General features: G+C 44.0%; 1 protein-coding gene across 1 annotated transcript in view; it reads left to right on the forward strand.

Moving 5' to 3' along the window:
* The first annotated feature begins 4,760 nt into the window (after positions 1-4,760).
* LOC126469860 (organic cation transporter protein-like) overlaps positions 4,761-16,039 on the forward strand; it is a 241,660-nt gene continuing 230,381 nt past the window's right edge. The window contains exon 1 of the mRNA XM_050097170.1: positions 4,761-4,953. The gene's annotated coding sequence lies outside the window, so the exon portion shown is untranslated. The remainder of the gene's footprint in view (positions 4,954-16,039) is intronic.

The following is a 16,039-nucleotide window of genomic DNA, read 5'->3' on the forward strand; positions in this document are numbered from 1 at the left end:
ACAAGCAATGATCACACGCACGGCACAGCGGACACACCAGGAACCACGGTGTTGGAAGTCGAATGGCGCTAGCTGCGCAGCATTTGTGCACCGCCGCCGTCAGTGTCAGCCAGTTTGCCGTGGCATACGGAGCTCCATCGCAGTCTTTAACACTGGTAGCATGCCGCGACAGCGTGGACGTGAACCGTATGTGCAGTTGACGGACTTTGAGCGAGGGCGTATAGTGGGCATGCGGGAGGCCGGGTGGACGTACCGCCGAATTGCTCAACACGTGGGGCGTGAGGTCTCCACAGTACATCGATGTTGTCGCCAGTGGTCGGCGGAAGGTGCACGTGCCCGTCGACCTGGGACCGGACCGCAGCGACGCACGGATGCACGCCAAGACCGTAGGATCCTACGCAGTGCCGTAGGGGACCGCACCGCCACTTCCCAGCAAATTAGGGACACTGTTGCTCCCGGGGTATCGGCGAGGACCATTCGCAACCGTCTCCATGAAGCTGGGCTACGGTCCCGCACACCGTTAGGCCGTCTTCCGCTCACGCCCCAACATCGTGCAGCCCGCCTCCAGTGGTGTCGCGACAGGCGTGAATGGAGGGACGAATGGAGACGTGTCGTCTCCAGCGATGAGAGTCGCTTCTGCCTTGGTGCCAATGATGGTCGTATGCGTGTTTGGTGCCGTGCAGGTGAGCGCCACAATCAGGACTGCATACGACCGAGGCACACAGGGCCAACACCCGGCATCATGGTGTGGGGAGCGATCTCCTACACTGGCCGTACACCACTGGTGATCGTCGAGGGGACACTGAATAGTGCACGGTACATCCAAACCGTCATCGAACCCATCGTTCTACCATTCCTAGACCGGCAAGGGAACTTGCTGTTCCAACAGGACAATGCACGTCCGCATGTATCCCGTGCCACCCAACGTGCTCTAGAAGGTGTAAGTCAACTACCCTGGCCAGCAAGATCTCCGGATCTGTCCCCCATTGAGCATGTTTGGGACTGGATGAAGCGTCGTCTCACGCGTTCTGCACGTCCAGCACGAACGCTGGTCCAACTGAGGCGCCAGGTGGAAATGGCATGGCAAGCCGTTCCACAGGACTACATCCAGCATCTCTACGATCGTCTCCATGGGAGAATAGCAGCCTGCATTGCTGCGAAGGGTGGATATACACTGTACTAGTGCCGACATTGTGCATGCTCTGTTGCCTGTGTCTATGTGCCTGTGGTTCTGTCAGTGTGATCATGTGATGTATCTGACCCCAGGAATGTGTCAATAAAGTTTCCCCTTCCTGGGACAATGAATTCACGGTGTTCTTATTTCAATTTCCAGGAGTGTATTTCCAAGGGGACGTTTCAAGATGTATGGATATGGTGTCTGTTCTTTCAGACACGTCCGAAAGAACAGACACCATATCCATATAAGTATTATACGCTAATGTTCCTATATTCTTTGATATTGAAGCAGTACTCAGCAGAACTAAAAAGCTATTTTGCTGTCATCTACTACACATTATTCCTCAGAAATGTCTCTCATGTTCTTAAGGTCACCCAAAACCCACTCATCTGTTCCACCCACTTGGTATTTCACACCTTGTGCCTTTGGTGATGTACTACTATCAGTATTCCGAATATTCGAGTAAAATTTTGCTTTGCTCACGGACAATAACTGATTTTAGAAGCGAAAATTGATCAGGTTCGTTCTCCTCGCAGAAAGCAGTTCTAGAAAAAAATGAAGATGCAACGTGTCTGGAAGGACGTGGTTCCTTTGGATGCTCTGTCTCTAATGTCCTCGTCACTGACTGTACGGAAACCCTATTTTATATAAAATATTCACAGTATTTCCCCTAACTTAAATACGTCTGCCGAATATTTTATACAAGAAAGCCGTCGGGAGAAAAATTCTTTCCAAAATGCTATGTATACCTATATGAAAGTCAAACAGCCTGACAAAAACAGTGAAGCACCAAGATGGGGAATAGGACACAAAATGCAACTTCACGGGTTGAGAGGCTACGTGATGTTGTTTCAGTGATTACAAAATCGAGATTAATTTACAAAGAACTTGGCAGTATAAGCCCACATATCACTATGATATTGCACGTCCTTTGGTCTGGATGCATGCACTGATTCGGTTGGGAAAGGAGTCATGAAGCCAATGTATCTTCTCCTGAGGCAACCAGGCCCACTACTGTTGTAACTGGTCCTTGATATTCTGGATCCTAGCACTTGGCAGAGTTGTCGTCCCATACATATTCTGTCTGGGGATCTTGCTAGACACATAAGTGCATCAGCACCACGCAGGCAGTTCATAGAGTCATGTGCCGTCAGTAGTAGAGCATTGTCCTGTTGAAAAATTGCACCACGATACTGTCGGATGAGAAGCAGCTTATGAGAACTCAGGATGCCCGTGAGGTGCTGTTGCTCCAGGAGAGTTCGTTCAAGCATAACCAGCCATCATCTGAAGTCAGACCCAACAGACAGACCATCGCGCCGGTGGTTACCATCTCCGGGCCTCTCTAAAACATTGGAAGTGTGGAACCTCTCACTAGGTCGCTGCCATACATGCCGACGACTGTTATCCACGGTAGCGCAGAACTGCGGTTCATCGCTGAACACAGTGAGATATCATTCATCAATAGCCCCTAATTCTCAGTCACGTCACCTTTCTAAGCGCAGCCGTTCATGTTGTAGTGTTAACGACAGCTTGAGCGTGAGGCGGTACTTCCCTGGTAAGGCTGCTGATAGTCTCCGACCAATGGTGTGGGATGTTACAGAATGTCACAGGAACCCCGTTTCTTGTTCCCAGATGGCAACTGCAGATATGAAGGGGTTAAGATGTGCTTGGTGCAGAATACGGCGATCGTCCCTTCTGGCAGTCAGAAGTGGTTGATCGGAAGCTTGACGGGAGTATGTCTGCCCTCGCGTTCCCATGCAGTCCAACTTGGGGTCTCCGTCACACGCAGATTCCTCACAAATTTGGATCTTGCACGATTCGAACAGCCGGCCAAATGGAGACCCACAATAAGGCCCCTTCAAACATGTTACCATCGTCAATTACAAATGCAGTGTGCGCGGAATCATCGAGACTGGATAGTAGATCAATGGAAAAATGTTTCCTGGTCAGATCCATTACATTTATTGTTAAACCAGGTCAATGGTCGTGTACAAACACTGCTGCTCGAAACGTGCACCGCTCCAATGACGCAGGCCGATGAGGGCAGTAATATGCTGTGGCGGACATTCACCTGGGCTTTCATGGGACCTATTGTAGTAATGCCTTCATGCTTGATGTATTCCCCAGCGGCAATGGTATTTTCCAGCAGGATAACTGTCCGTATGACAAAGCAGGAAACGTGCTACAGTGATTTGAGAGACATGACAGTGAACACACGTGTGTATCTTAGCCACTACATTCGCTTGATGTGAACCCAGTGAACACATCAGGGTCGCTACCGGCTCCAGTTACGGTCCCACAGGTCACCGGTCTTTAATTTACAGGAACTGCACGACATGAGCTGGTGCCACATACATCCTCCGAAAAGGTAGCAAGGTCTTTTCGAATCCACGTCACGCAGAACCGTTGCAGTATTCCGTTCCAAAGATGGACCAACACATTATCAGGCAGATGGTCATTAAATTCCGGCAAATCAGTGTATTTTGAACCACTCGTTGGCCTCTGCGAACAACTGAAATCTTAACTAAAGTCTTCCGAAATAAACGTGCTATTTTGTATAGATGTCTGCTTTACCCGTTGACATCTGAGGCTTCAACTAGTACTATCCGCCAAATTGTAATACGTAGCACGCTAAATTGTGTGCTGTGTGGTGTGGGATCCGCATCAGGTGGGACTGACGGATGGCATCGAAAAAGTACAAAGAAGGGGAACTCGTTTTGTATTATCGCGAAATAGTGGAGATAGTGTCACAGACATGATACGTGAATTGGAGTGGCAGTCATTAAAACAAAGGCGTTTATCGTTGCGACGGGATCTTCTCATGAAATTTCAATCACCAGTTTTCTCCTCCGATTGCGAAAACATTCTGTCGGCACCCACCTACATAGGGATAAATGATCATCACGAGAGTGAAACGGTAGAGAGACAGCTTGAAGGTGGTTCATTGAACCCTCTGCCTGGTGCTTTATTGTAAATAGCAGAGAAATCGCGTAGATGAATGGCAGTGGTTCTATCACGTTTCCCTGATGCGCACTCAAAGCACACACTTTTGCATTCAGGATGACTGGTTGCGTTTTGCAATATTTAACTTATATGCATAAGCTCTGACAAAAGAGAATACAACAATAAAATATCGCCGATCGTGTGTTCTCGTAACTGTCGGGACGTGAATATGATGCGGTGAAACACATCAAAAGAATCTCTTTATCTCTTTTTCATGTTTCCCTGCTCCTACATCATCCACCTACTCCCTCTTTCTTGTACTCTTCCCCCCTCCCCCCTCCGTCCCTCCACGGCCCCTTCCAGCCGCTTGCCATTCCTACAGTGTGTATTGGTATCTCGGCCGTCCATCAGTATTCTGTTAGCGCCACCCCGCCTCGTAACTCAAGGACATATCACTTGAGAAGTAATCTTATATTTACGTCAGGCTTAGCACGAATGTAGGAGGGAGCTCCTGCGTGTTCAGCATGCCTCAGTTCCCCGGGGATGCACCGTACCTTCCGCGAACACAGACGTTCCCAGTCGTGGTACGCACTGCCTGAGCGATCACCGCTTACGTGGAAAACCCGCGCCACGTGTAGTTCCGCGGGTTCACCTAGCCGAGTCCGAGAGAAAAAAAGGACGCTTGAATTTAGCGCGCACGCCCATCATTACGACGGCTGAGAGGGGATAAGGGCATGGGTTCCCCGCTCCGCGGCTCCCCGTTATATATCCTGCACTTCTTCCTATCTCTGCAGACGCCACACGTGATTGGAGGAGTGCGAGTCAACTCTCAGGTATGATCCACGGTGCAAATCGTCATTCAGTACTGAGTGCAGTTACAGTGGGCAGTTTTGCGCTGCCGATAGTGCCTCGTTTTAATGGAAACGGTGCTTACAACGCTTTTTCGCAGTCGACGTGGTTGTGATTTTTTATTTAAACGTGATGTACATACCGAAATCACAGAGCGGTGAAAGGTAATTCATCAATGTAGAAGGCGGAATTCCCGGACATTGTAGGAACCAAAGTAGACAAATCCAAGGAACGGAACGTATACTGTCTGTATCAGATAGAGTGTATTAATCTCGTGTCTCAGCGCTGCACCACGTCGTTTGAACTGTTTATTGTGATGTGACATTAATTTACTTACTTTCAGGACTTTCTGACAAAAAAGAAGCATAACTGATAGTGAGTTGGTCGTTATTGTTGTTCTGGCTAAGAAAATTAAGGAATATTTCAAGTGTATGAACCACGAAGATTCTAGATGAAATGTGCTAGGTGTATAGAGCTGTGTTGTCTTAGAACGGTCCAGTGACACGATACACAGGTATAAGTGATGTTTGTGCGTTTCTGTTCTGAACTCCAGTGCTACAGTTTGTCGGGACATGTCGAATTGTCCGTAGTCCTGTTGAAGGAACCAGCTGGCATTCAACTGTACTGCTTTAGGAAGACCATGGAAAATGTACATTCTTTTGACTGGAGCAGGATTTAAACTCGGTTTGTCCCATCTGCGGTTATTACTGTGTGTGCGGTTAACTTTTCAGAAAATTTGGTTGAAAACGTTTTAAACTTGTTGGAGGTTGTTTATGTACATAGAAATTTAGGTCTCGCGACCTTCTACCAGATTAATAACTTGTAAGAGAACAAGAAATCTTTAATTATTGACGTTAGACACGTAGTACGATGGTTGTGTTTGCTCCTAGTTCGTTGGAATAGTCCAGATGTTAATTATCTATTAGCGCACCAGTTTTCAAAGTAATTGCAAACCAACAAAGCGTGGTATTGGCCACTGACAGATAAATGATTTTAGTCAAACGTAAGTAACGCACGAATATCGCTGTGTACACTTTTTGCGCGGGCAAAATAAGCATTTCGAATCGACTTATTTCAATTAGAGAATGCAGATAACCTCAAAGCGCCGTGAAAAGTTACTGGGACACGAAGCGCACTGTGAATCTGCAAATCTGTCCGTGCATCACAGGTGGAGAAAACCGTTTCCAGACAGTCCCACAGCGGTCATGAAGCGAAGAACCTGGGAATCTCGTAGCGGCTGCCTCTGCTTTTGTCTCCACGGTGTTATTACAGGATGGTAACTTAGTTAAGTCTAATGCATAAATGCACAATGTCGGCATACAGGTTGTAACGAATGTTAGAATTCATTTTCTACTACTCTCCATAGTACATTAATCATGCGAAACAAACAGGAACAAAACGTACTAGACTACCACATAAAATACCTTATTACGTAAATAGTTGAAAACGTCGTCTTGGTTAACTTGTAAGTCGTGAGGTAATCGCCAGTCGATATCTAAATAACAGGTTCCTTGACGGGTACGATGAGGCCACCAGACATTTATTTGTGAGGGCAATAGACAGCTCCTTTGTATCGCACCGCGTTACGAGATGCATAAACTCTTCGGACTCATATTATGGAAGCTTGGAAAATTATATGCGGTACCACAACGATACAACATCGCACCCGACGTACAATGCGATGGCGAGCTGATCTGATTTGTGTATCAATGCTAACGAAGGACATTTTGAACATTTGACGTAAGCAAGAGTTTCATGACGTTTTGTTTCTGTATGTCTTATGTGCTATGAAGAGTTGTAAAAAACGAGCTCTAAATAAAGCGTTTCAGGAACCTTTTAAAATCATGTATTTTCTTCCCATACAAGTGAGGAATCTGTACTGAAAATTTCGCTGCACCTTTTTCTATCCTCTGCGTACATAATGAGCAATCTGGGGCAGTGGTTAAGGCACTGGACTACAATTTGAGAGGAACGAGGTTCAAATTCCAAATCCTCGTCTGACCGTCTAGATTTCGTTTTTTTCTGACTTCCCTAAAGTGACTAAGGCTGCTTCCACCGCGGGGTCCTATTAAAGGTAGATTACCTTCCCTAACCTTCCGAAATCATTATTTTTGTGAGTGTATACACTAGACAGGACTTCATGTGCGTAGCTTACTTTTGTCAATGAGTACTAAAGAGTACCACAGGCTTACATTGTTAGTTCCGATAAATCACCATTGATAATACTCCTTTACGAACAAGAAATGGAAAAGTTTTGCAATTTATTTCAGAACGTTGATGCACAGTCTCGTGATTACAAACTTTGCACTACTGACTCTCAAACTGATCTGTTCTCAAGATGATGAGGAAAGATTCTTCCGGGGGCAGTGATCTTCCACCACAGGTAACTCACAGACTTGACTAGCCGCAGTATTTCGAACTATGCTGAATCTATACTGCTAACTATACAGAGATGTAAGATAAATACTCCTTTTCCCATAGCTTATAGTTGTTAACGGATTATAAGCTTTTATATTTGGCGCTGTAGTAAAGCACTGCATTATTTTACAAGATCAATAACGTATGTACATCTGCATCTACACACTGCAATGCGCACCTTATTGCTTGGCAGAGGCTGCATTACACTAATTTAAACCTACGTGTCTACAGCTCTTTTCTCAAAGTGCCCATGGGAGCTCACATTTCCTTTATTTCATCGCGCTGGTCATTCTTCTCTATGTAGGTGGGGGGAAACAGAATATTTTGTTATTCGGAGGAGAAATGAATTGTTTGAAATTTCATGAAAATATTTCTCCGCAATGAAAACAACAACAACATGAAAAATGGCTACATTTCAATGCTTGCTAGCTCAATTCGGTTCTCATATCCCTGACAATATCTCCCCCATTCAGCTGTAGTACGAAATGAGCCGCCCTTCTTTCGACTTTTTCGATTTTGTCTGTCAATCCTACCTGCTGCGGATCCCAACACACACCGTAGCTATATTCTAAAAGAGAACGGATAAGCGTAGTTTTAACAGAATACATAGCGGATTTGTTGCATCTACTAAGTGTTTTGGCAATAATACGCAGTTTTTGGTTTGCGATCCCTAGATCTGTAGTTGAATCTAAAACTCCTGCAGTTGTGTCATTAATAACGTAGTAGAAATGAAACCGAACCCTCTTAGGACTCACGTGGAGTACATCATACGTTTATTGTCCAACCTCAACTGCCATTTTTCGCACGATTCAGATAGCTTCCCTAATTCATTTCATAATTAGTTTTGACCTTGTGTTGACTTCATTAAAGGAAACTCCACTGGATAATCGGGTGTGGCGGCTAAAAAAAGTCGTTCCAGCGTAGAGCTAATGTAACTGCGCAGTCTTCCGCATCTACTCAGCTAACCTAAAAGTTTTCTGGTACGGCTCTGTGTTATATTGTAAAATAGCACTCACTGAATAAAAACCGACATTAACGGCTGCAACTAGTTTCATATCTTATTCTATCCACCACGAGAAAGGTTTTTCATCATTTCGACGTGAATGCAGGAGTGTATCTCGATGCCAGTCCACGGTCGATTTTTGGGGACGCGTTTAACAAAGCAGAGTTAATGACCTTTTTCTAAGGACCTGAAAGTCTTCCCTCACAAAATAAATAGCTACCCGTAGTAAATACTTCTCATATATCTGCGGCTAAGTGATAAATACTCCCTGAGACGGTATACATGGAAAATAAGCGGCAGGCGGTGTTCACGTGCGTCAGGAAGGCGCTGTGCGGTTGGTTCACCTTGGAATCAGCTGGCATGTGGTTCTCTGCGCTGGTGACGCAGCAGAGTGACGCTACAGACGCCGTGCCACCGCAGAACCACCTTCGAAGCGCAGGTGGTGCCCCTGTTCTGGCATAGCTTGGGTAAGCAGCCTTCTGACACAGCGCAGGGCCATTTCACCCTCATCTCTTTCGTGTGAAGAAACCAAAAGTAAACGTCAGGGGACAGGCACATTTCTCCAAGCTAATATATAGTCTCGGTGGTGATCACTAGAATTCCTATCGAGGTAGGTCTAGCTTAAGGGGGGTAGGACGTCAAACGGGCCGACTTGAAGCAGGAGAGGCATCACAGGACATTTTAATTTCTAGTGTCTATGCTTTTACAAATAAATTCATAAAACTTTGTCAGCATCACCAGGAAGGATTCAGGATTCACACTCATTGCAGTGGAAGTTCTAAAACATAACAAAATAAATCTTTTTTACGTGTGAAATTTCATCATTTTTTCACTTACTAATGGCTGCATTTGTTGCTATAGGTACACTTTTCTTCATAAGTTAGAGAGATTCTTCGATGAATTTTGCACAGCATACATACCATACTTACAGGTGTATGAAACTCTAGAATTTATTTAATTTGTGGAAAAACGAATGATCTGTTGTATTTCAAACTTCATGTTCAGAAAAAAACACAAATTTTGTAGCTAATTACCTCAATTTTTACCACAGTTTTTGATAGATTTGGAAAATTCTAGAGTTTCATACACCTTTAAGTATGGTTTGTATGCTGTGCAAAATTCATCGAACCATCTCTCTTACTTATGAAGAAAAGTGTACCTATAGCAATAAATGCTGCCATTAGTAAGTGAAAAAAATGATGAATTTTCACATGTAAAAAAAAAATTACTTTGTTATGTTTTCGAACTTCCACTGCTATGAGTGTGAATTCTGAATCCTTCCTGGTCATGCTGACAAAGTTTTATGAATTTATTTGTAAAAGTATAGAAAATGTCCTGTGGTGCCTCTCATGCTCCAAGTCCGCCCGTTTGACGTCCTACCCCCCTTAAAGTAACTAATTTTCTTCGTGAGTGTTACAAAGACAACTAAGTTCCTTTTATTTTAATTTTTTTTTGCTGGAACTTCAGGAATCTGTGTTGTGACGGAGGCTGTTGAGATCATCATCTTACTTCATGTGGCTACAGCATTTCCTTTACTTTCACATATTCCCGACAACTGTCGGCTGGAATATCGTCCGATGTTGTTTGTTGTTGTGATCTTCAGTCCGAAAAGTGGTTTGATGCATCTCTTCGCGATAGTCTATTTCGTGCAAGTTTCTACATCTCTGGATGTCTACTGCAACCTACATCCGTTTGAACCTGCTTATTGTGCTCAAGCATTGGTCGCCCTCTTCAATGTTTACCTCCCCTTCTCAGAGCCGTTCTCACCTCCGTTACCAAATTGACAATTCCTCTGTGCCTTTGGACGTTTCCTATCGATTTATCTCTTTTTTTAAACAAGTCGGTTCTTCGAATTCGAATCAGTCCGTACTCGTTAGTTTAGCAACCTAATCTCCAGTATTCTCATGTAGCACTACATTTTAGATGTTTATATTCACTTCTTGTGTGAACAGTTTATCTTCCACACGCCAAGATTATCTTCCACACGCCACTACAGAAAAGTACTTTCAGAACAGGTTTCCTAAAATGTTATTTGTGTTCTATGCTGACAAATTCGTCTTTTCCAAAACGCTTTTCTTGCTGTTGCCGATCTGAATTTTAAATCCCCTCCGCTTCGAGCAATCACAGTTACTTTGCTGCCCAAATCACAAAATGCGTCTGAAATGGACAAAGGCGATTTCCTTCCACGACTATCGCTTACCTAAGCTTGTTAGCCGTCTCTCATTACCACGATGTCGACAGGTTTGTCAACCCCAAATCTTCCTTCCTTCTTGCTGTTGGGTGTTCATTTGTGCTTGTGTGTTTTAACTTTTGTATGCTCTTTATTATTTCTGTTTGTTGTGAAATGGAATATGTGAGCATAAAAATCACTTTAGGTGACGAGAAGGCAGTGGTTTCCCAAAGACCATCCAGACATATATTTGAATTGACCGACGGAAGCAGAAAATTGAATTAGAATTACGTAGCCCCCCCTCCCCTTCCAGTACCATTACAATGCATTGCGCCACGTTTTACAGTTGCTCCAAGCACCTGCAAAACACTTAATGCTGAACACCCTGGACAGTCGCGAAATGACGTGTAGGATTTCACTTGATAGGGTACCGAGCGAGGTGGCCCAGTGGCAAATGGCAACTCAGACATCTAGATTTGTGTTTTCCGTGGTTTCCCAAATCGCTTAAAGCAAATGTCGGAATGATCCCTTGAAAAGGACACGAGATGTTAAAGCCTAATCTTCCCTCCGTTTTCATTTCCTTTCTGATGAACAACTAATTAATCAAAATTATAGCGGTGGCGCTCACTGAGATATCCGAGGCGTTGTTATTTCGCCTCTGACAGCTGTACCTGAGCTGAGTGTATCGATTCTTTTCCATTCGGGAAACCCCAACGAGCCGTATGAAACGGGTCTGTTGAAGTAGCGTACGCAAACTAGTCCCTGAAAGACCGGTTACACGAAAATTTACGTTTAAGCTCACTTGATAGCCTTCTCAGAATTTATTTATTTTATTTATTTAACCTGATCTGATCAGGCCGTCTCTTACATCGGACCAGGTTTTCACACATATAGCATCTTTTTCCCATCATAGTTACCTAAGAATTAACAATTTTAATATGACAAATAGTGTTAGAAAGAGCTGAGTGTCCACAGAGAAGGTGAGTAAATAATACTGACTATGAACCAATAAAGTTAACACTGACAATGCTTCTACTACTGCTGTTGCTATTGCTACCGCCACAAATAATGACAATAATGATAATAATTGTAATAATAACGGCAATAATAAGAGTGGCAGGTACAAAATAGATGTTTTCTGATACAGGGAGATATGGGCAAAGGGAATTTAAGGAGGCAGCAACAGCTAAGAATAGCGGGAAATGAGCAAGATATGGTTGGAAAGAAGGAGACACAGAGGTTACGAATGCATGCAGGAACAATGGTAGTTGTTATTGTTGCCTCATCAGATATGTCATTAACTGTGATATACATTTCTCTAATGTAATGCGGGAGGTTATTCCAGAGTCGAGTTTCTGCAACCGAGGAGGACTTCGAGAAGTGGCTGAACGATAGAGTGGGGCAGAAAGAATTTTGCTGTGCTGGAACGGGTGTTTCTGCCGTTTCTGTTCAGACAAGAGCGTCAAGGTCGAGGAGAGGTGTGAGGGACAGTGTATGTTGATAAACAGAAGAGAAAACAGAGTGTGTGGAAATATCTGCGCCTGTCTGCACCCGACCAGGATAGCTGTACATATGATGAGGAAGTATGATCCAAAAGTCGAACATCACAGATATAACGAACACAAGCATTCACAATCAATTCCAGGGGCCCTGAGCGTTGCTGAGACAGATCTTGCAGGCTAACATCGCTTAATCAGTAACTGGAAGTGTTTGTACCAGTTTCTTTTTCAGGTCAAAAGGGAAGAGCTTTTTACAGTCTTTTAGGACATAGAGAGATACTGATGCCTTGCAGTTACGTATTCAGTCCAACTTAGATTTTCATCTATTATTACTCTTAGGCTCTTTGCTGAGAGGAAAAAGTTATCGATATTTGATACCAACAATTTGCATTACATTTCTAGTATAGGACAGAAAAATCTATGTTCATAATAGACTGGAGCTTACAACACAGTTTAAGACTATGGTGTAAAGGCTAGGAATGATGTTTTAGGATTTTTTTTTGTAATCGCACATTTCACGAGACGCAACTATCAAAAAGCGGTTACAGACCCGTTATCTTCACGTTAATATGTAATCGTAGCTGGGACTTCAATAAGCGCGTCACATTTGCCATAATAAGGGCAAAATATTTGTGAATGGATTATTCACGATGTATAGTTTGACTATAGTTGTTGCGAGAGAAAAAAGAATATAATTAGGAAGAAAAGTAATATATTCCTGTAAGTGACAGAAATCAGACTTCCAGTGTATTGTTCTTACTCTGCAGTAGGAGCTAATCTCTTTACTCGCCTAGTTCCAACACACCTGTCGGCTGATGCTTTTTCAGCTCTCGGAAAGACAAATCGTGGTAAAGTTCTATCAGTATACTTCCGAAGACCATTTCGATATGAAAGAGAATCCCTTTCACTAGAGCGCTTTGTAAATCGGTCTTAACTACTGAAGTGTAGTTCTCATTTCTGCTTAATCCAGTCCTAAGAAAACGAGTTAGGATCTTGAGGTTAGTCCAGGTTTTATTCGAGCAGATGTCTGAATCTGAGTGAAACCTAGACTTAACTGTTGATAGTAATCCTTTAAAACTGCTTCACAAATACGACGATGCTGTATTCACGCTACATCTTCCTTCTATATACATACTACTGGTACAAACATTACGTTACATCTCACTCGATGGACGTAAATCATAAAAAGTTAGTTTCGATAACTGCTAGAAGCTGCGATCGGAGACAGGACAGACAAAAGCACTTCAGTAACGCTCAATTAGAGCTCCATAACACACTGGTCAGCCATAACATTATGACTATCGATCTACTATCGATACAAACTCGTCCAGGCAATAGCAGCGTCACCTGGCGAGGAATGACTGCTAGTCAGACGCATGCACGGTGCATGTAGTATCAGTGAGTGTGCTGTTCGTGTGTAGAAAGGGGGAACGCGCGCGATCTATCTGAGTTTGACCGAGGGCAAATTGTGATGGCCCGGAGGTTCAGCACGAGCATTTCGGAAACTGCAGGACTTGTCGGGGGTTGGAGGAGTGCTGTGATGAGTGTCTCGACACTTGGTGAAGTCTAGGTGAAACCACGTCCAGACGTCATAGGGTTGGGCGGCCACCCCTCATTATAGATGTCGGGTGTCGTAGGGTGAGCTAACTGGTAAAACACGACAGCAGGCGAACTGTGGCGGAACTAACATTAGACGTTAACGGTGGGTGGAGTACAAGTGCGTCTGAACACACAGTGCACCGATATCTCTTAATAACGGCCCTCCGCAGCCGACGACTTACGCATGTGCCAATGTTAACGCTATGACTTCGGCAATTTCGACTGAAATGGGCACGTGACCATCGTCACCGGACGTTGGTGCGGTGGCAGAGCGTTGCATGGTCTGATGAATCCCGATACCTTCTTCACCATGCCAGTGGGAGGGCGCGAATCCGTCGTCTCCCAGGGAAACAGTTTCTTGACAGTTGTACTGTGGGACAGAGACGAGCTGACAGCGGCTCTATTGTGCTCTGGGGAACATTCACGTTTACATCCATAGGTACAGTTGAGCTCATGCAAGGTACACAGGTTGCGGACAGTGTACACCCCTTCATGATGATCATCTTTCCCGACAGCAGTGGCATTTTTCAACAAGGTAATGCGCCACATCACACGCTCAGGAGTGTGATGGAGTGGTTCGTGGTACACAGTGTCGAGTTCCAGTTGATGTGCTGGTCCCCCAAGTCGCCAGAACTGAATCCGATAGAACACACCTGGGAAATGATTGAATGTACCGTTCGAGCTCATCGCCCTTCTTCCCGGAATTTACGGGAATTAGGTGACTTGTGTGCACAGATGTGGTGCCAACTCCCTCCAGCTACCTACCAAGACCTCATTGCTTCCACGTGACAACGTGTCGCCGCTGTTATCCGTTCCAAAGGTGGGCGCTGATGGTCATAATGTTCTGGCTGACCAGTGCATGCATGCTACGAGCAGCTGAGGCGAATGCAGGCCACAGGTACAAAGGAGAAACCACCACTTTCTTGTCAGACAGGAAGAAAATGTGCACTCAGTTTTTCAGCACATTCCTAGCGAATTCCAGAGGCCTTGCTTTTCAACACTTGTTAAAGCGTTGTTCCGAAGTGACAGGAGAATCTTTTCGCAGTTTAAAGAGAATTTGTGTAGAGAAACAAATAATGAACTTTCAGTAGCACCAGGAATAATTACCTCGTTCACCTCTGATCTTCTGTGCTAAAACGAATAATAATAATAAATAAAATATTTACAAAAACATTTTACATGTTAAGAATTTTCACGTAAATTTTTTTTAAAAAAATGAGTTACTTATATTTCTTTCCTTGTGGAAACTGTTAGAAAGTAATGCAAAGAATTTCAATATTCGGCAGAATATAACTACTATAGATGTTTATATCAGCTGAAGCATTGAATCACAACTGAGATCAGTCAGCGGATACCTGTGGCAACAACACGTCGCTGTATTGAGTGGAACTGACGTGCAGACACAGTTGTAGTTAAAGCATATGCCAAGTTCCCATTCATAGGTTGAATACCGGAAGAATACAGTTTGTCAGCGAAGGAGGTTAGTTACAGGATATATAGATACCCTGAAATTCTGCGCAACAGTGGCGACTCGTGCGTATACATTCCGGGTGTTCACAAATATTTAAAATCAGGTGAATTGGAGAGTGTGTACTTAATAGCATCTGCTGTATAACAATTATGCTTATCAACAAGTTTACTATAGGCACTGCCAATAATAATAACGACAGTAATAATAATAATATGATGCGTAACGCATCTGACAAGAGAAAGAATTGTTTTTGTGGAATTTTGTTGTTTTATACAAAGTTAAGTAGAATAAGAACAGTTTGGGGCAATAACGAAATAATGCGTAAGCTTTTGCAGCTCTCCATTTCGCATTTTTGCCTAAGTGGTAGTCTTCGTGTTTTCCATTTTTTCAGACAAATATACAAAATCCCTAACAGATGCATTATTTCACGAATTCACGTCCAGGCTGAAAATCAGACATTCTTACGCTGCACTCACACAGCGACTTGTGTTAATGGTACGCTTCCTTGTTAACTGTTCGCTTGTAGTTACCCTTATTTGATTTCATCACCCTCTTAATCAAAGCACTGTTCTCAAAGGCCCTAGTGCCGCTTGTAGTTACACTTATTTGATTTCATCACCCTCTTAATCAAAGCACTGTTCTCAAACGCCCCAGTGCAGGCCGCTGTGGAAGAGCGGTACTAGGCGCTTTAGTCCGGCATCACGCTGCTGCTGCGGTCGCAGATTTGAATCCTGCCTCGGGCATGGATGTGTGTGATGTGCTTAGGTTAGTCAGGTTTGTTTGTTGTTGTGGTCTTCAGTCCAGAGACTGGTTTGATGCAGATCTCCATGCTACTCTATCCTGTGCAAGCTTCTTCATCTCCCAGTACCTACTGCAACCTACATAGTTCTGAATCTGTTTATTGTATTCA

The sequence above is a fragment of the Schistocerca serialis genome, chromosome 3 (genome assembly GCF_023864345.2).
Source record: "Schistocerca serialis cubense isolate TAMUIC-IGC-003099 chromosome 3, iqSchSeri2.2, whole genome shotgun sequence".
Classification (NCBI taxonomy): domain Eukaryota; kingdom Metazoa; phylum Arthropoda; class Insecta; order Orthoptera; family Acrididae; genus Schistocerca; species Schistocerca serialis.